General features: G+C 45.2%; 1 long non-coding RNA gene across 2 annotated transcripts; it reads right to left on the bottom strand.

The window, feature by feature from the left end:
* Window positions 1–580: 580 nt before the first annotated feature.
* On the bottom strand, window positions 581–17,227 carry LOC118081559 (uncharacterized). 2 transcript variants are annotated; one of them, XR_009557062.1, is made up of 3 exons: window positions 16,725–17,227; window positions 16,045–16,131; window positions 581–823 (listed from the first exon to the last, which is right to left on the bottom strand). It is a non-coding gene; the product is annotated as an uncharacterized LOC118081559 (long non-coding RNA). The 2 variants fall into 2 exon arrangements; XR_004692087.2 differs by lacking the exon at window positions 581–823 and adding an exon at window positions 11,036–11,505.
* Between the last annotated feature and the right edge of the window lie 2,671 nt (window positions 17,228–19,898).

Here is a 19,898-nt window from a genome sequence, read left to right on the forward strand (position 1 = left end):
ATTTGTCTCAAAGACTGGGGACAAATGGTGACAAGTGAACAAATGATACCAATCCCCCCCCCAAAAAAAAGTTTGTGGAAACAATTCCCCTGGAACCTCACATGCTACTCTTTACTATGTTATTAGGGCAGCTGGATTTTACATGCAGTTGTTTGTAGTATTACCCCCATGGCTTAAAACAGGGCATCAGTGTGATGTGGGGATTGGAGGTCAACTAATCCAAAGTGAGCAGTGAGTATTTCAGATTGCTTCTTGGCAGGGCTGGCCTTGACAGCACAATCTCCCTCCTTCCCTCCCTTGTGTCTGCTTATCCACTGTCTTCCTGCCATGTTTGGCATCCATTCTTTGTACTTCCATTTTACCCATGCCACCATTCCCATTCTCCTCCATTTCAGTTTCTTTTCTGAAGTCTGTTTAAAACAGAAATGGAGAACCTGAGAACAGGAAGCCAAATGTGCCCCCAAGCCTTTCTATTTGGCCCCCAGGAGTCTGCCCAGGCCATATCATCCACTTGCCCTGTGCCATGCCCTGCTTGCTGCTTTTGCCAGACTGGAATGTATTCTTGAACTGTATAACTGTATTAATGTGTCTTCCTTGCCTGGATGGAGGCTGGAGATATGTAGGCATGTGAGTGGCTACAGAGAAACCTCTTTGCATGACTGGAATGCAGCTTACTGTAGAAAGGTAAGAGTCACATCTATTGCGTCCCCACTTTTGCCTCTAGTCTTGCCCATCACTAAGCTGGAAGTTAGTCCCAAGGAAATGTGAGCCTTTGAGCTGAAAAACGTTCCACATCCCTGATCCAAAACACTGCCAGAAGTCCCTGTAAAGTATAAACAGCACTGGCTTGAACACATTTCCTACAATACAGCAAAACAGCCAGCAAAATTATAGATACAATACATAATTTTATTTGTATGCTGCTTTTCCACAGTTCAAACCATGCTCAAGGCAGGTTGCAACATGAAATATACACAATTGCAACATAAGAAATGTAGTCATAAACAACAATTAAACATCAAAAAATACATTGAATAATGTCCACATAAATCACAAGATGTAAAATAAAGATACAAAAAAACCAACACTAAACAACAGCGATAACTTCTCCCCCCCCCCCCCGGCCACATAACAGTCGTCCTAGCCCAATAGTCTGTTCAGCAGCCTCAATTTTGTAGCTTGCGTCAGGACCCCGCCCTTTCCAGCCAAGTGAAAAAAGGCCTGCAGGGCAGAAGGATCAGGTCTTCTAGGACTCACAGCCAAAATTATTATGATCTTGTAGCTTCACCAACACTACTGCCGCTCTGTCTGCATCACTATTGGATCTGACCTGCTCTCTACTGCAGTTCCAAGCACATTTTGTACAACAAATGTAAAAGCCCCCTTGAGACCGTTGTGTTCAAAGAGCACAAGTATGAAAGGATGTCCTAAACATAGGACCTTGGGGGCAGGGCTTGCATACATTCCCCTGCTCCTGTTTTAAACCTCACATGTTCAGATGAATGCCTGAACATAATAGCCTGCTGGAGCAGGCCAGTGGCTCATCTAGTCCAGCATCCTGTTCACACAGTGGCCAACCAGATGCCTGCAATCAGCAATCAGAACCAGAGTGCAACAGCGCTCTCCTCTTCTGTGGTTTCCAGCAACTGGTATTTGGAAGCATTACTGCTGCTACCGGTAGCAATAGAGGTAGAAGCTGAAAAGGGCTTATGCTGAGCCACATTCTGGGTCTCTGTGTTTCTCATAGTTCCAATTCAGCAGCAAAGAGCGGTTTTTCCCATAGGAAAGCAAATGGAAGTGTGGAAGTGATGGTTAAGTCTCAAAAACACGCATAATTTCATAAGTGAGTCTCCACAGTAAAAATAAAAATAGCCAAAGCATTTTCAAAATCAGCTAATAAGTCATCACCAGGCCTAAACGTGTTACACCTGGCTTACATATGAGCCTTCAATAAGAAGAACTACCAACAAAAGAAGATTGGCAGACGAAATTGATGGAATATGAGGAAAATCAGGAACCAAGAAGATCAAGTATTTGTTAGAGACTGGAGTAAATTTGTAGTTTACTTAAAAAACCACTGTAAACAGTTAAAATCATTGGTAGTGTTGTAATGACATTTGTAATGTGAAATTGATTACTGGTATGATAATTAGGGATATACAATAGTTGGATAAAGCAAAAGATGCAAAAACTTAAATTTTTAATATAAGAACACATGGGAGGGGAGGGGGTCCAAACCCTGTGATTTAATGTTTGAATTGGTTAAAGTGTATAAAAATGTGAAAATCTAATTTAAAAAATTATTGCGGGGGGGGGGGATACATATGAGCCTTCACGTCCTTCAGTCATGAACTGCACAAAGTCCAAAGCAGTGGTAAAATCTGTAGTGGGAGAAACCAAAGCCTTTACAGGTGGAGTGTCTACTCTGTGGACTATATTGCTCAAGGCAACTTGCTTCAACCAGTCTCAGATTCATAAGAGGCCATGCAGTCTTCCCTACATTTAGGCCTTCATAAAATTGCTGTGACTATTATTATTTTTTAAGAACTCGGGTGTATCTATATACATTTTTGGATAATTGTTTTCTTCTGTATATTTTTAAAAAAATTGTTCTTTTAAATATATATATATATATATATATATATATATATAACACCTTCTGGCCTTAATTGAAAATCGAAAGTGCCCAAGCATCTCCACTTATATCCCCCCCTCATTTGGGTTCCCATGTGCCCTCCTTTACAGAGGACAAATCTCTATTTGAAAGGCTGTCAGAGGGCAGTCTTCTGACGGAAAGATTCCTCTGTGTGAAGCACTACCAATCCAAGTCCAGTTTAAAGATACAGAGAACCCAAAAAAGTGAAAGCAGGTGGAACCTTCAAGCTGTTTGTCAACAGGCAACAGCTGGCAGCAGACTGAGCAGGCACACAAGTCAACCGAATACTGCCTTACCCACTATGGTGAATGAGATGAATTTCTATTTAAATTACAGTAAGATAATGAAAACTTTATTGAGATCTGTGTCCTTGTTTTCTTTTGGTTATGTAGTTCCTCTTCTTTAGTGATGCATAAGTCATCAACCTAACAAGCATGCTTGGCAGGAAAGCATACATTGAGCTCATGGGCATAAAGCAGCAATGAGTGAAAGGGGCAGTTTAATCTGCAATAGGCGTGTGTGTGTGTGTGTGTGTGTGTGTGTGTGTGTGTTTATCTGGCAGTGGTTGCAGGGCAGGCCCAATACACCAACACCATACACACACACACATCCCTGCCCAAGACAAGCTACATACACTAGCTAGGGCGAGCCAATTTAATTTGGCACCTGAGTCAGAAACACATCTCAGCAACCCACATTGAGATCTTGTATTAAGGTTTGAAAGAAAGGAGGAATGCTGAGCATGTCCTACTCACTGTAAAACAACAACACACCAGATACCTCAAATGACAAAGGGAGAGAAAGATTATAAACAAAATGAAGGATTCAAAATTAATCTCATGAAAAATACTGTCTTTAAAGAGAAATATATTGTTGCTAACTAGCAAGGTTCATTTCCTGCCTAACAAAATTGTTCTGATTTTCAGTAGAAATTTTTTGGAGGGCCAGCTGCTTAAGAATTATATTCAGACTTGAATTGATGTGCTCCTTGCAAACATCAGGAGTACCTTGGCACCTGGTGACATCATGTGGTCACTTGTGGTAATGCACAAAGTGTTGTCTGGCAATTCCTTTCAGACTCCCCTCTCCCTTCCTTCTCTGATCACAGTACTGTCTTCCTGGCAGGATTGGGCCAAAAGTCACTGTAGCTTTGCTTCCATCAGTGATAGGGTATGTGGTGGATAACCATGCTCTATTTGTCCTCAGTATCTGGTACCCTGAGCATGGTGGTACTGTTTAGCAGTTATGACCAACAGCCTTACCCTTCTTGAATTTACCTGTTCTCTTTTAAAGCCATCTAAGCCACTGCCCATCACCACATCTTATGGCTAAGAACATAAGGTGGGCCTGCTGGATCAGGTCTATGGTCCCTCTAATCCAGCAACCTGTTAACACGGTGGCCAGCCAGATGTCTATATGCTAAGTTACGTAAGGTATGTTAAGTTACTTATATTCATCATCTATATATAAAAAAATGTAAAAATCGTGAAAGTGCGGGCTCCACTTTTCTCCGTAACCGCTTGACCGATCGTCCTGAAATTTTGACACAATGATCCAGGCCACTCCCCGAGCGTTGTTAGAAAACAAATCCCTCAAACGGTAGAAACCTGTTTTTCCACAAAGTAAAACAGCGCCCTCAAGTGGAATTCCTCCCACAGTACACCCCTCCCTTCCTATGAAATCTACATCACACCCACAAACCAAATAATGACATCATCAACCAAGCAACTGAAATCACCAAGGCAGCCATTATCAGACCCCTGCCAGGCTGCTAGGCCCCCACTAGGCCCAGGGGGGGGGAATAACCCACAGCAACGCACTTGGGGGCACGGCAAGGGGTTTTTACTTTAAAATTTAGCGGGCGTTGTGTCACATGCGGCCATTTTAAGTAAGGGCAGTCATGCCCCTTTTAACTTACGCTTTATACCAGGCATCCCCAAACTGCGGCCCTCCAGATGTTTTGGCCTACAACTCCCATGATTCCTAGCTAGCAGGACCAGTGGTCAGGGAAGATGGGAATTGTAGTCCAAAACATCTGGAGGGCCGAAGTTTGGGGATGCCTGCTTTATACTATGACTGATTGCAAGCCTCTGCGTCTTTAAAAAACAACAACCATGCACTTTCTCTCCCCAGTTTAAGTCCTCGGATATTTGCAGTGGCCAACCCCCACTCCTACCTTCCCCTTGCCACTTCCTGGGTTTTTTATGGAACCGAACAGCTCGGGTGCTTCGGAACTCACCTTCTGTTGCTACGGGGCTGTGGGTCTTCACTATTTGATCCCGCCCCCCGGTTGGGATTATTAAAGTAGTTCTCTAGGTTCTCTGGGTCACCTACTCCAAAATTAGAAAATCCAAATAACAAAACACACACACACACACCAAAACACACAACAACGCCCAAATCATACAATACCCACCAAAATAAATGACAACCCCAAAAATAAAATTAAACAATAACTTCTGCTTCTCATGTTCTTATTTCAAAAAAAATTAATCTAAATATATATATAAATGTTCATGATGTGTGCGCAGGGGCCAATGTATGGCGATACAGGGGGGAGGGGACAACACTCCCCAGGGAAAACAGAGGGAAGGGTGTCCTACCAAAACACAGGGATGAGCCTGGAGGGAGGGGTGGGATACGTCATGGATGGGGTGGGAATCACAGGGATGACCAACAGCAACGTGTGGCCGGGCCAGCTAGTAATAGTATATAAAGTATAAACTCTTCTAAAATGGCAAAGCATAGCTGCAGGAAATGGTGTAGGTACATTTCCCCTCCCAGACTCTGTGGTACTATTCTGGAAAGTACTAAAGGGAATTTAAGGATTTAAAAAAGTTTCTTGGATACTGTGAGGGGGAAGGTTACTTACTAAGGGAGCAAAAGTTAGCAGTGTTGCCCCCTCACCCTAAAGGCAATTTTCAAATAGGTTGGTGTTTGGGTGAATATAATACTCTGAAAATAAGTAAGGAGTTGTCCTTTTTTCTTTATACTGCCCTGTTAGTTTAAAATTCAAGTACAGGCATTTAAAAATAACATTAGTAGTCAGGATGATATTGTAAGATGATACTAATGATAACACAAGACCATGAAAAGCAGGAAATCAAGGCAGATTAAAGCTCTCCAACACACTAACACACTTCTAGCTTCTTGGGTGCATACAGCTGACAACATCCCTAATATGCCCAAGGACTTCCACCCACATCAGCTATGAACTGCAAAGCCAAGTGGGAGACCAGGGTATGGGGAAGTCTCTGTAAGCAGGCCACCCTTTTGGCTTGCTCTGCCTAATGCCCACCTGCCAGCCCTTCCTAGTGCAGTGTGTCCTAGTTGGAGACAGTGGTAGCCAGCAAGTTAAAAGGTGGAGTGGCTTATCTGGGCCCTTCTCCCATGGCATGCTGGCCACCCCAATGGTATTTGTAGAAAGAGGGTGCCTGATCTCGCTGCAGCTGCTCCCCGGGGCATTTTGGCAAGCAGAGGTGGAGAGGTAAGAGGAAGGGGGCAGCAGTGGCTGTATAAGTGACAGGAAAGGAGGATAGTACGGAAAAAAAGAGGAAGGAGGAGAGGTGGGACTGCTTGCTTGCTTGCTTGCCTGCCTAGCTTTGGGGCCTGCTGCACCTTAGAACAAGGACTGCTGGGCATTGGCAACGCTAGGCAAGGTGAAAGGACAGGAAAGGATTGGTCTGATAGCTGAAACTGGGCTGGGCTGCAGCCGGTGGCAGACATATATTTTGGTGGTCCTGAAGCTTGAACTGTTATGGGGGCCTTGTGTACCCAACTTCACAAACTCTGCCAGTCAGCTGATTTGTGGAATTTGTGAAGCCAGGTACAGTGGACAAAGCCCTGTGCATTGCACCCCCAAGGACCCAATGGAAGAGTCCTTAGCTTCTGCAGTTTAAAAGCTACGTGTGTGCGGTCATGCCTCTCAAAATTAAGTAACCGCTAAAGCCTTGAAGAGAGTTGCTTTGTTCTTATTCTCTCAACACAGAATGACTACTGCCAAAGAGCTGACAACATTTATGGCATCCAGAAGGGATGAATCAAACTGAGATACAACCCCACACTGACTCCTGCACTCAGGAGAGATTCCCATGGCTTGTCATGGGAAAGCAGCAGTGAATAGACAGTGGAAAAGTAGTCATGCCAGCAGCACATTAGGAAGCAGAAAACAGATGGAGCGATAAAAGAAACCAAGTTCCTCAGATGAAGAATACAGCCGTCACTGTTTAGAAGTTAGTCTTCCCAGTCAGTTCCTAATACACTTTCCCCAAATCCTGGTTACTCAACATTTCTTTCTACTTGCCACCCTGTAGCAAGCATTGTGTCCATAAGAACCTTGTCAATTATCACATAGATTGCCAAATGATTAGTTTGTTTTGTTCAGTTACAGTAGCTTCTCTACCATTTTGTCTTTGGCAGAGTACATATGGAAAGTAACCACCATTTTAACCAGTTCTGTGAGAGTTTCTGTGTCTCCTCCTGGATAATTCCTGGATAATTCTTGGATAAATCCTCCAGCATAATTCCCAAGCAATCTAAGATGCGGTGTCAAATGGATACACATGATGTGTTCTACAAAGACCAGTTTGTACAAGCCACACTGCTAGCTGCTCCATTAGACACCTACTGTAGGGACCACAGGTTTACATGTACATCCATCAGTATGAAAAGAAAAGGCATCATATTTTGTTTCTACTAATATCAGTCTTCAAGTAAGAGAACAAATTCTGAATGCTAGCACCTTTCTATCTATCTATCATTTCCTCCCCCCCCCCCGCCGTAAAATCAGCTATACAGTACATTACTTCAGAAACTCTTTTCCATCTGTCCCCTGGAAGTTCCCTAAGAATATCCCATTGTTCTTAGATGATGCTGTGCAGCAGCATAGCTAGCTGCTCGGGCGCCCAGGACAGTGCGCACGTCCTGTGCCTGGGGGCAGGGCGGGTCGCCCATGGGGACGTGGCAAGCTGGAACAGGGCGTGCTGAGAGGAGCCTCCAAGGAGTCTGCCTGCCACCTCCCCCTCAGCTGTAGGGTGGCTGAAGGGGAGGCAACAGGCAGGTGCAAACCCCACACTGCCATTTTGGGCAGTGCAGAGCCTGCAGGCACCCAAGCCACCGTGTCACTCCCAGGTGTTAAGTACCGCCCCCTGCAGTGTGGCACCCAGTGCAACCCGCCCCCAGCCCCTCCCCAGCTACGCCTCTGATGCTGAGTGCTTAACAGAAAAAGATCTCTACTCCTACAACTCGTTTGTAGACCCTATGCAGCACCTCTCAGGACTTAATCACAAGGTGCATCATGGATTCACAAGAAGTATGATTTCATTAGCCTACAGCAAAAAAGCAAAACCACATTGAATATGTCTAGATCTTACCTTTCCTCCAAGTGGCTAGAAGTGATGTACATGCACCATTTTATCCGTACAACAAACTGGGAGCAGGGGTATTTGGGGGCACAAACCCATGCCACACGTGCATACTATTTGCACAAAAATAATAGGAGGAAGAATTCAACATCACACTAAGGCGATAGTTCCAAAGCAGTGATCTCCCCTCTCCTCCCTGCATGCACCGTTGTGGAGGTTCTCCCAACCCCTCTAAGAGCCAACTTTGTGGATTGCATGGGGCACGTGCAGAGGGAAGAGGGGGAGAAGCCCCATTGCACAAACAAAGCTGAAGGGGCTTTTTAGTTTTGAAAAAAAAAAGTTGAGTAAAGGGGGGATAAGATGGTGTGAGAAAGTGGACAGGGACTTTTTTGCCCTTTCTTACAATACTAGAAACTCAGGGCCATCCACTGAAGTTGAATGCTGGAAGATTCCAGACAGACAAAAGAAAGCACTTCTTCACACAGCATATACCCAAATCATTGAATTTGGTCCCACAAGATGTAGTGATAGCCACCAAATCAGATGGCTTTAAAAGATGATCAGAAAACTTCGTGGAAGCAGCAACTACCCACCACAGCTACCGTATGTTCTTCCTTCACTGTTGGAGGCAGTAATGCGACTGAATGCCAGTTGCTGGGGGCAAAAATGGGAAGAGTATCATTGCACTGAGAGTCTGCTCACAAGCTTCTCATAGACACGTAGCTGGCTGCTGGGAGAACAGGATGCTGGACTAGATGGGCCTTTGGCCTGATCCAGCAGGATTCTTCTTAAACATATATTTTTTCAATGGTCCTCATTGTCTTGAGATCAGGCAAGAACCAGACTGATCAAAAATATTTATTATTACATTTATATTCCACCTTTTCTCCAAAGAGCTCAAGGTGGCATGCACACTTCTCTCTCCCAACCTCCCTTTTTAACCTTATGACAATCCTGTGAGGTAGATTTGTCTGAGAGAGAGTAACTGGCCCAAGATCACCCAGTGAGCTTCATGGCCGAGTGGGCATTTGAACCCTGTTCTCCCAGATCCTTCTCCAGCACAAGGAACAATACAATAATGATACATGGTTTTCCTAGACAAGGACCAAGGAGAGAAAAATAATGTAAGGAACTGCAATAAAATGTTTACAAATTTAGGTACAGCTGCTATTTTATCAGAAACCGTAAGAGGGCAATGTAAACAAAGAAATGCCACAAGAAAGAATTTCCAGGGATGTGTAAGTGCTTGGTAGATTGGCTTTCCCAAAAGCTAAGTTAATTTTATGGCTTGCAGGCTTTTAAAAGAAAAGTATGCAATTCTTAGCCAGAATTTCAGGCCTGTTCTACCTCTTGTTTCTCTGGAAATCTGTCTTTGCCAAAATAATTCCTCCCTGTCGGGTGAATCTATACAGGGATTCTAGATTCCCTTCAAAACTTCCACTGCTTTCTAGTTCCTCAGCACTAGTTATCTGTTGCATGGGTGAATATCCATAGATCCTTGTATGTAGTTATGTGTATATAGCTACATGCACGCAACCATCAGATGCATCCAATGATAAGAGAATCAGGATAGTAATCGGACATATGCATTACTGCAGACTATCTCTGAACCTCTTTTACAGCTACACTCCAGGAAACATTAAGAGTACAGCAGATCGTCCTAAACTCGCTTCTTCCCAAATCCCTAGCTCATCTTGTCTCTGGTTCCTGTGATCTTGATCTGGCTTCCCTGACCTCGGCTTTTGGACTTCTGGCTTCCCTGACCTCGGCTTTTGGACTTCTGGCTTCTCTGACTTTGGCTACTCTTGACTCCAAGTAAGACTTCTGGCTTGAACTGACCTTCTCTACTCTTGACTCCTATGTAACTGCCTGACTTCAACTGACTCTGATCAGTCTATTGACCTTGGCTTGTCCGACCCCGTCTGCTGCTCTTCAGTGTGCCTACTTGCTGGCACCTTAACAGATTGCAGACGCTTTCATACCCCTGGCTCTGTGAGTATGACGGAACCGGGGGCTGCCGGTGGGGCTCCCATAAACCCCCCTCCTTCTCCACAAGCACAGATAGATCAGCTGCAGGAGACTGTGCAGCAATTGCTGCGAAGCAATTTGATACTGCAGGGACATGTGGAACAGTTAACCATTGCTGTGAACACCCAGCAAGCGCAGCATGGACTAGGAGGAGCCCCACCTCCTCGGCCACCCCCGGTGCTGCCGCCTGCCAAGTTCAAGGGGGACAGACAAGAATTCCCCGCCTTTAATTCCCCTGACCTAAGTGGCCCGGCGGGAAACAAGAGCCCAGGGAGGAGGCTGGGAGCCGGCGCTATGCAGCGTGGGGAAGGGGAAGAAAGGGGAGAGCAGCCTGGGGGGTAAGCCCCTCAGCGCACGCCCCCCCAGATGTTGCGCCGGGTGCTGCTGGTCTTCCCACGCTACGCCACTGGGCCAGAGCCCCTGCAGGATGAACGCCTCAAAGCAACTGCTGCCCAGCCACCGCAGGAGGAGGCGGTGGACGTAGTGGCATCCTCAGCCCGGAGAAAATGTTTGAAGGCTCCCGACGGCTCCGGAGCTTGTGGGACGGGGGTAAGGCTGGAAGTAGCGGCCGAGAGCACCAGCCCCGTCGTCTTGCATAGTTTCACGCAGCTGGATCCTGACCTGCCCCCGCTGGAGGATTTGGACGATCAGGTGGAGCCAAGGCTCAATCCTTCAAAAAGGGCCATCAATGAGAAAAAGGTGGGAGAAACATCAGAGTTGCAAACAGCCGATAAACCTGTGGAAGAACAGCCAACGTCTCTGGAGAGAGGCCAACGGGCAGTTAAAAGGCATTTAATGAAGGCAAAGACAGCAGCTTTGGAAATGGTTAAAGCGATAGATGCAGCTCAGTCCTTGTGGGAATCGATGGAAGGCAGCAGTAGAGGCAGCAGCGGCAGCAGGAGTGGCAGCAGCGGCAGCAGGAGTGGCAGCAGCGGCAGCGGCGGCAGCAGCAGCACTTCCTACTTTCATTCTAAAAGGAAGAGCTGGAGTTCACAGGAGTCAGAATGGATAAAGGAAGGCGTGGAAAAGTTTGTGGAAGGGAAGTGGACAGCCATTTCCAAGGAATTCCCCTTTCAGGATCGGACTCCTCAGGCGATCAAGGACAGATGGCGAACCATGAAAAAACAGAAGATCTGTCAGCCTGGGCATGAAATGGACTGAGCTTGACCCCCACACTGCACCAAAGTTCTTTAGGTTTTCACATACGCTAATCATAAAAGGCCAGGACACGCTGTCGAATGCCTTCTCCGCGTCAACGAGCAACATCGCAATTTCGAGGCCTGGATTCATGTCAGCGTATTCCAGAAGATCGATAATTACTCTGACGTTATCTTTTATTTGCCTTTGTGGAAGAAAGCCGGCCTGATCTCTTTCTATTATTCTACTCAGGAAGATTTTTAACCTATTTGCCAATATGCTTGTGAAAATTTTATAATTGATGTTCAATAAAGAGATTGCCTGTAAAAAAAAACAACAACACACATTCACAACAGCCCCATCTCTCCTTGCTTCTAATTAACCTCCCACAATACAACTCCACTCCCATCTTCCAAGAATGTGAAAACTGGGGCATCCTAGAATCCTGCTGTTGGACTCCAGCTCTTTCATCAGCTCCCTGGCTAGTGGAATATGGAAATTATTGTCCAACAATATCTGGAGGACCACAGGTACCCCATCCCTGTCCTCATTATGTCTGTATGCTTATTCTCTACAGTAGCAATAATGGGACTTCTCTATCAAGTCCCTGAAAGTCTCACCAACGTACCTCTCTCAGTGTATCCAGGTTATTTACCTTTGCCTCAAAGGGACAAGCCTTCTCCTAATAGCTAGGATCTCAGTGCACTAAGCAAACAGTCCACCATACATTTTGTGCCAAACACTGGGTAACCCTGCTAACTTTCTACTTTCATGCATTTTTACATTACCAAGTCTTTGGCAAGGTATAGAAATATTTTTGTTGGTTACAAAATCTCCGTTCCCCATGTTTCCTTACCCTATTGTCAGGCTCTTCCAGGAGTCTAGTTATCTCTTTCATTGTAGCTCTTATCGGGTTTCACCTTTGGACTTTATAAACACGGCAGAAAGGGCTGGCCCAATATATTTTTCCACTTAAGGACAAGATGGTACATATCCCCATTCCATGTACACAAGCCAACCAGACTAGCAATTGAGTTTTGTTTCAACATTGACAATGAGACAGTGAGCATCTTCTGGGAGCAAAAGGTTAGTTTGGGGGATGGAGGTCTGGTCATATAGCACACACAGGTCTGTCCATTCTGCACACCCCTCAGCAACTCCTGTGTGAGGCAGCTACCTCATTCTGCCTAATAGTAAGACTGACTTTGACTACATTCAGTTCCTATAAAACCCCAGGAGTCAATCTCCTGCAAGACTTGAGAAATTTGGCTATGGCTAGCTATTTCAGCATTTGTACTAAAAGATTTATTCTCGTTTCATTTTATTTAAGCTTCAGGTGGCCTGGTTTTTACACTGAGAGGTGGAGGGTATATTTGTTTGAAATTAAAGTCAGAGGTTTAATTAGTTCTCTCACACTATTGCCTCAAATGCCCTCAGCAGAATTCCAATCTGGGGTGAATACTTGGATCTTAGAGCACTATTTGTCTTTGCCCTAGGCTTTCATATTTTACCTTTCAATATTCTTGGCATCTCTATACATCCAAGTTAAAAATAAACGTATCATCTCTCTCTTTTTTTCTCTCTCTCCCTACCCAGTTTCTGTTTTCTGTACTCATATATAAGCTGATATTAGTTATTTGGTCAATTGCACCAATGGAATGCATTTCTTGAGAGATTTCACACATGCAGAAAAAGTGTCTCACATTCCTTAGCAATATTACTGAGTATCAAAGCTAAACACATAAGTATAAGTTTTAGGATTGATTTCTCAGATCAAGAAAACTTCCAATCTCATTCACAATACTTTTGGTTCTGTCAACAACTAATATCTCATTGCCAGTTGTGGTTATCTTTGATGACTCACCAGATGAATAAAATAAATCTTAGGAGGTAAATAATATCCTTCTGGAGCTCAACAGAGCGCTAATCAAATATTGTATTACAATTGATAATGCAATGCACTTGATGTATATTGTTATGGGTTTGTGGGTGCCCTGACTCCCGCTAGATTCTGGGGTGTTTGGGGTTTAATCAGTGCTTTGAGAATTAAGATGGGTTGACAAATGTTGCATTTAGAAGTGTAAAAATGCAGGCTACCCCTGTTTTTCCCAGAAAAAGTTATTACCTGGGAGAGAAGCTATTAAATTGAATGAAGGCTGATGACAGCCAGTCATCAGCCCATGGGGGGGGGGGAACTATCAATGGGGAGAAGACTGTTATATAGGGAAGGGGGCCACCTCCAACTGTTTGTGCTAGTGGGCAGAGGAAGAAGAAAAAATAGGGTTTCATCCTGGATGATGGAGGCTGAAGAAAAATTATTTTGGCAAGAGATTTGAAAAGCAGGGGAGAAGTGAGGGAGAGCTATTGGCAAGCGGGCTGGGACAAGCTGGGAGAAGATACAGAGATGGCTGTTTAGCTGCCTTTGAATCCAACACTATGCTTCTGTAGAAAGCAAGCCCCCCCTCATGTGAATGTTGGAAAACCCTCTACTGTATATACAGTATGTGAAAATAAACCATATATCATAAAGACACTGCAGTCTCCAATGTGCCTAATTTCCAAAGGAAATATGAATCCTGTGTGAGTGCCAAGACCCCTGGAATCACACCACTCAGAGATTGGGGTGGCATGGAACAATATATACCAAATACAGCTTTGATGATAATTAAGGTGCTTGGCTTTCTCTTCACATCTGGCAGTCCCACTGCTGTGGAATGCTGAAGAATGCAACCATTTGTTTGCCTCATTGTTGGACCCACTGTTCTTGTGCATTCCCTTTCCAGATTCCCAATAGATTTCATGCAAAGCACAGTTTAAGGCACTGTCTATGGGTAAGGTAGCTCCATAATGCCCCACAATATCAAACCTTTGATCTAGCCACCATTAACCATTGATGGACAATCATGCTGAGTGAGAATAAACAGTAAGGTGTTCATATAGCAGCTAAAGCAGGGAAGAGAGAAATGACAGAGTATCCATCATAACCTTGAATGTTAATAAATTAGGTTATAGAAGAGGAGAGTCCTACAGATTTCTATGAGTCTGCAGTCAAGAAGCCAGATTTATATAGGTCCCTGTTCTACTGCATCTGCAGAATCCAGAAAGAATTGGGAGTGGTAAGCATGCATGGCATTTTTTCCATTTGGAATAGAAGCTTATTGCCTCCCTGCATGCTGGCAAAAGAAAAATAAACCTGCCTTTGCATGTTGCATAAGGAGGAGGGGCTGGGTTTTCTTCCAACCTCACAAAGATTACCACTTTCTCTCTGTGTGTGTTATTTATCTACACACAAAGATAAAGAGGTATCTCTCCTCCTCCTTTAAAGCAACATTTGAGCTTTGCCACGTAACATTTTACCAATGATTAATACTGAAAAAGTCAACATAGAGTTCTTACTTTCTAACATCTGCACATACACTTTTATACTTCATTATTTAAAAGCAAGTTTTAACAAGACAGTCACGAGTCATTCAGGTTTACGTGCCAAACACAAATTTTAGCAACAAAGCCCTTTAGAGTAACTACCATTCCTCCTGGCACCACCTAATATGAAACCTGCAAAGTCAAGTACAGTATTGAGTTTAGTTTTAACAGAAGGGTTTGGGTTTTTGGTTTTGTTGTTTTTTTCTTTGCATTTCTTATATTGGCCCAAAATGTGCAATATATTAACCCTCCTTGAGGGACATTGATGGAACCTTCAACTTTGGCCAGCTTCAATCACTACTGAACCTTAACAGAATCTGGCCAAAATAAACACAGATGGAATCCACTCCTCCTCCCTGCCTCTTACACAATATTAATCTTGGCCCTCTTAAAGCAGGGATCTTTTAAGAGCTGCTCCTAGGAGCTCTGTAAGCAATAATCCGAAAAAAAGGAAATTGCCATTTCTGGCAACAACAAAAACATCTTTTTACCACTGAATAAATTTAAACTGTTTCTCAATCCAATTACTTTGGAGTAATCCTACAGCAGCCTATTGGAAATTCATATTTAGGCATCTAATACTATACTCAGGTTCTGCAGACTGAGAGGCTTATGATCTTGTGGAAGCCCCCTTACACTGGCAGGATACGAGATACCCTGCTGGTCTGACAGATATACTAGTGGAACATTCAAAATACACTGATGGAACACTCCACTGGCAGAACTGTTCCACCTGCGAAGATATGCCACCAAAGTGGCCAAAACAGGGTGAAATTATGTGCACGACAGAGGTGATAGGGGCAAGAATTACATTTGTGTCAAATTCTACACCCACCCAAGGCCACAGAAATGCCCCTGTCTAGGCTCCAGTTGGGGAGCTCCTCTAAGAAAACTCCCCGACACCGGTATGACAGAGTATAGAATGTGGTGTAAGTCAGGCTTCCCAGTGTTTTCGACTACAGCTTCTATCATCCCTGAGCATTGACTGGCTGGCTGGGAATGATGGGAGTTGGAGGTCCAAAAACATCTGGAGAGCACAAAGTTGGAGAAGGCTGGTGTTAACTCACTACCCAATGACAGCATACTACAACCACCAGTATATAAACCCCACTACAACCAGTATATTATAAATTCTCCCACCCTTTGAAGTTTGGTAATGGGGAATTAAGAGGGAAAGGCACTTGGCACAACAGGAGAGCAATTTGCACCAAAGATGGGCACCAAGACATTTGCCTGCTGAACACATTTGGAAATATGCACCCATTGCTAACACTTTTCAAGCGGTCCATGGACAAAAATGTTGGGGAGCTGCTCCTCTAGACCAATGCTTGCAACACCTGAGCAGACAAAGCTGAGAAGCAGTGAGGCTTTACCAATCTTCTTTACTAAATACAGGGAAACATAGTACCTGTGCTAATATAAAATAGCATTTGTTACCTATTTCTTTTTTCCAGGCTAGGCTCCTACACCTTCAGTTGTTGCATTACAGGCATAAATTCCACATCATCTTTTCTCATCAGGGCCCTGCAGGGAAGGTAAATGTTTAACCTGTTGAACTCTGCCCATCATGCATATTGTTGTGAGGTTTTCTGCAGAGGAGGTTAAGCTGTAGGCCTGAGTGCCTTCCAATTCCTGGATCCAGCAAGGATTAAAATCTAGCAAATGATTCAAAAGTTGGAATAGCCAGGCCAACTTCTTGGTGACTTAATGGGCCCCTAAGTACGGGTCCTTAGGGCCACAAAGGAAGTGGCTCTGTGCAAGACGACAAATGGGTGTCTGTCCGTCCATCCCCCTCCCCGGGGCCGGTAGTTAGAAGAACAAAACCAGAGCTGAGGTGTGAGAGCTAGAAACAAGAAGCAGGCTGGGCAGCTGAGAGACAAAGTCATGCCTGATTTCTGGTTGCGGCTATGGGAGAAACAATACCCTTTTGGGGTGTTAACGCTGTGACACCCTCCACTCTTGGCTCAAGTTGTATATGTACATGTGTAAATAAACCATATAGCCTAAATATATACCCAAGGTAAGTGCACCGCTCAGAGACTGGGGAGGCATAAAACAAAATGTTAGAGGAACCCTGACTGAAGAAAAACAAAAACAAGCAACTTAGTGGTGCTCACCTGAAGGCAAAAGGAGACATGTACAGTCACTGCTTGGATATTGTGGGTGGGGGCTTTAAATGAGTTTCTGAGGTGAAAATCTGCCTTACTGGGAAATTCGTATTCTACGAGGTCTATCTACTCAGAATGCAAGGAATAGGTCCTCTATTCACCTCACTATTACCCCCTCTGGTTAAAACAGGGCGCTGGGCGGGGGCATTATTTTGTTTTTATTCTAACAGGCAAAGGCCTGAGCAGCGGCAGCAACAAAAGATCCATTCCTCTTTTCGCCAGCACTCCTCCTTTCGTGGCCTCCGGGGCCGCTCCATAAAGGCCTTGGCAAACCCAGCCACCTCGACTTTCTCTCTCTCTCTCTCTTTGCCTGCCTCCCTCCCCGCCTCACCCCGCGGGCGGATTGTTCCCTTTGCTCTCCCGCCGCCGGGCTGGGCTAGGCCAGGCCAGGCCAGGCCTCGAGCCAGAAGCCGCCGAGGGAAGGAAGCGCCTTTTATGGCGCGCGAGGAAGGGCCATGTATGGCGCGCAGGACAGGAAGCGCCATGTATGGGCAAGGCAGTTCCTGCTTGGAACCAAATGAGGGCTGCTTCCGCTCAGTTTTGGCTCGGCGGCTAGGATCGGATGACGGGGACGGCTCGTCTCGCTGCTCTCGCGGCTCGGAGGCTGGCAAAAGCCGGCTTGACTGAGGCGGCTTCCCTCCTGCGCTTGGCTTCCACGGAGGGAGCCAGGCAGCTCCAGCCAAGCAGCGGCGCTTGCTTGCTTGCTGGGGGGCGGCTTCCCAGGCGCGGGAGGCTGCCCGGGAGCGGGGGCTCCTCCTCCGGCGGCGGCGGCGGCGGCGGCGGCGGCTGCTACTACGACCACGGCCTACTAGTGTGCTCCTTCTCCCTCCCTCCCTGCGCCTGGGCCGGCTCCAAGAGTGACGCAATGCCTTTCCTGTCACTTAATGGTCAGCGCCGAAACAGGGCTTTAAATTACAAGCAGCTGCTGGCGAACTGAGCCAAAACAGATTCTCCCCCGCTGACTGGCCCCGTCGGGAGAGCGCGCCAGCTTCCAGGGCGCGCAGGAATCCGGTGTCCTCGCGGAGAAAACCGTGTGAACCGACCGAGCCGTGGTTAAAAAAAAGGGAAAAACAGAAAAAGTCTCCGGATCCATCCATTCCTCGCTGCAGACAGACAGTGTCAGCACCTTCCCCTCATCCGCTCCCGCTGCGGCCGTCTAATAAAATCCTTCACTTGGCAGTCTGGGAGCTCCGTGCTTGCCAAAGAAGCGGGGATTCCCAGAGTCGGCTAGGAAGAAACGTGAAGGGCGCGTTTTAAAGGGCGCGCAGCAACCTTTCGACGGTGGGTTGGTGGGGTAACCGGCTCTGTGCTGCTCGCACGGGGAAGGCTCTCTCCTGGAGCCAGAGAGGCGCAGGAGGGGCAGCGCCCACCAAAACGATGGGCAGCTCGCTTGCATTTTAAGTACTACTGCCGAGTATTATCCAGTGCAGATGCCTTAAGTGCCCATCAGCATAGGGTCCCAGCTGATCAGACGCTCACCCACAATCATGTATTGGGCTTCCCCTTTTTTTCCTCCACTCGCGTTTTAGTCGTGGGTCTAATCCTAGTAAGTTATGATGCATTCAGAAAGTTTGGATTTCTGATGGGTTAGCTCAGCATAAAAGGAGGTGAGCTCCTGGATATGTCATTTCACATCCCTGTTTGTGTGGGATGCAAAGGGTTAAGTGCAGTCAAGTCACAACAATCCCTAGATAGTCCACTTGGAGGACTGAGGAGGAGGATATGACTAAGCGTAGTTTCCTCTTCCTTCACATGCAAATGAGTTGAGGAAGTGGCAGATAAATCCTGAAGGAAACAGCCATTTTCTCTCTCTTGGACCAGACCTCTTGGACTACACACATCTTAGTGAGTCTCTCCCTCAAGGCCTCCAGCCTAGAGAGAGAGATGAGATGGAGTCTCACTTCTTATAAGTGAACTTCACAATGTATATATTACCTTTTAACTAAGCAAGTCTACCTCTTGAGTGTGCTGTACCTCGAGATGCTTGTAAGTAAACATCTTTTATACTTTTAAGAGCATTGTGTTGTGTCTTTTCTTTTAAGAGGGAAAAAGGGGAAATACCAGGAAAATACACTTTATTTTAGTGGCTTAAATCAAGCCTGCGCAAACGTTCTTCTGCTGTGTATTTTGCAAAAGGGGAATGTTTTACTCTGCTAAAGTTTTGTGCTTGCTAGCGCAAGCGGGGATAGGATATATTAAACAATATCTCCTCATCCACATTCCTGAACATTCCCACAAAGGGTTATTGCGGCCCAGAGTTGCGTATTTTGTGTATTTTTGAAGGATTGATTTGGATTGTGATTTTGAACTCTGTAGGATTTTTCCAGTTAGGATTTCCTGGTTGAGCACATGGTCTCTTTGTTCTGCAGTGTGCTTGGGGGATTAACTACCCCTCCCCTCCCTCAGAGTTTACAGCACTGAGAAAGCTCAGAGGTAGTGAAGATATTTTTGAGATTTTGAATTTGATTTTTGAAAGATTTTTGAATTTTGGAAATTTTTGAAGTTTTAAGATGGCAAGCTCCAGTTTTGATAGTGAGGCAAGACCAAGTTTTATGCTGCTGGATGACAATAATTTTGTGCAGTGGAAGCAGCGCGTTTTAGTTTATCTTGCTGCTAGGCGTGTTCTGCAGGCCATTAAGGAAGAAAAGCCTACAGGAACCGATGCAGAAGCTTTAGCTAAGATAGAAGCTTGGAGTATTAAAAATGATGAAGCCAAGCACATAATTTTGAGCAGTTTGAGGAATGAGCATCTATCAATGATAAATTTTGAAGATGATGCATCTAAGATCCTAGAGGACATTGAACGCATTTATGCACAATCTACAGAGAGTTCCTATAGATACTTGTTGGATAAGTTACTCAAGTTGAAGATGAATTCTAGAGAAGAGTTTACAGAGCATTTTAAGAATTTTTCTGAGATTGTTCAAAGAATTGCCCTTACTCCCAGAGCCTTTGATGATGTGACTAAAGTAACGTTTATGCTTGCATCATTGGGACCTACGTTTGCTCCATTTAAAAGTATAATGGATCACACAAAGGATTTAACTTTTAATGAGCTTATCAACCATTTAAGAGAGGAATGCAGAGATAGCCTTGATTCTCAAGAAAGGAATCCAAGGAGGA

This window comes from Zootoca vivipara, chromosome 2 (assembly GCF_963506605.1).
Source record: "Zootoca vivipara chromosome 2, rZooViv1.1, whole genome shotgun sequence".
Classification (NCBI taxonomy): Eukaryota; Metazoa; Chordata; class Lepidosauria; order Squamata; family Lacertidae; genus Zootoca; species Zootoca vivipara.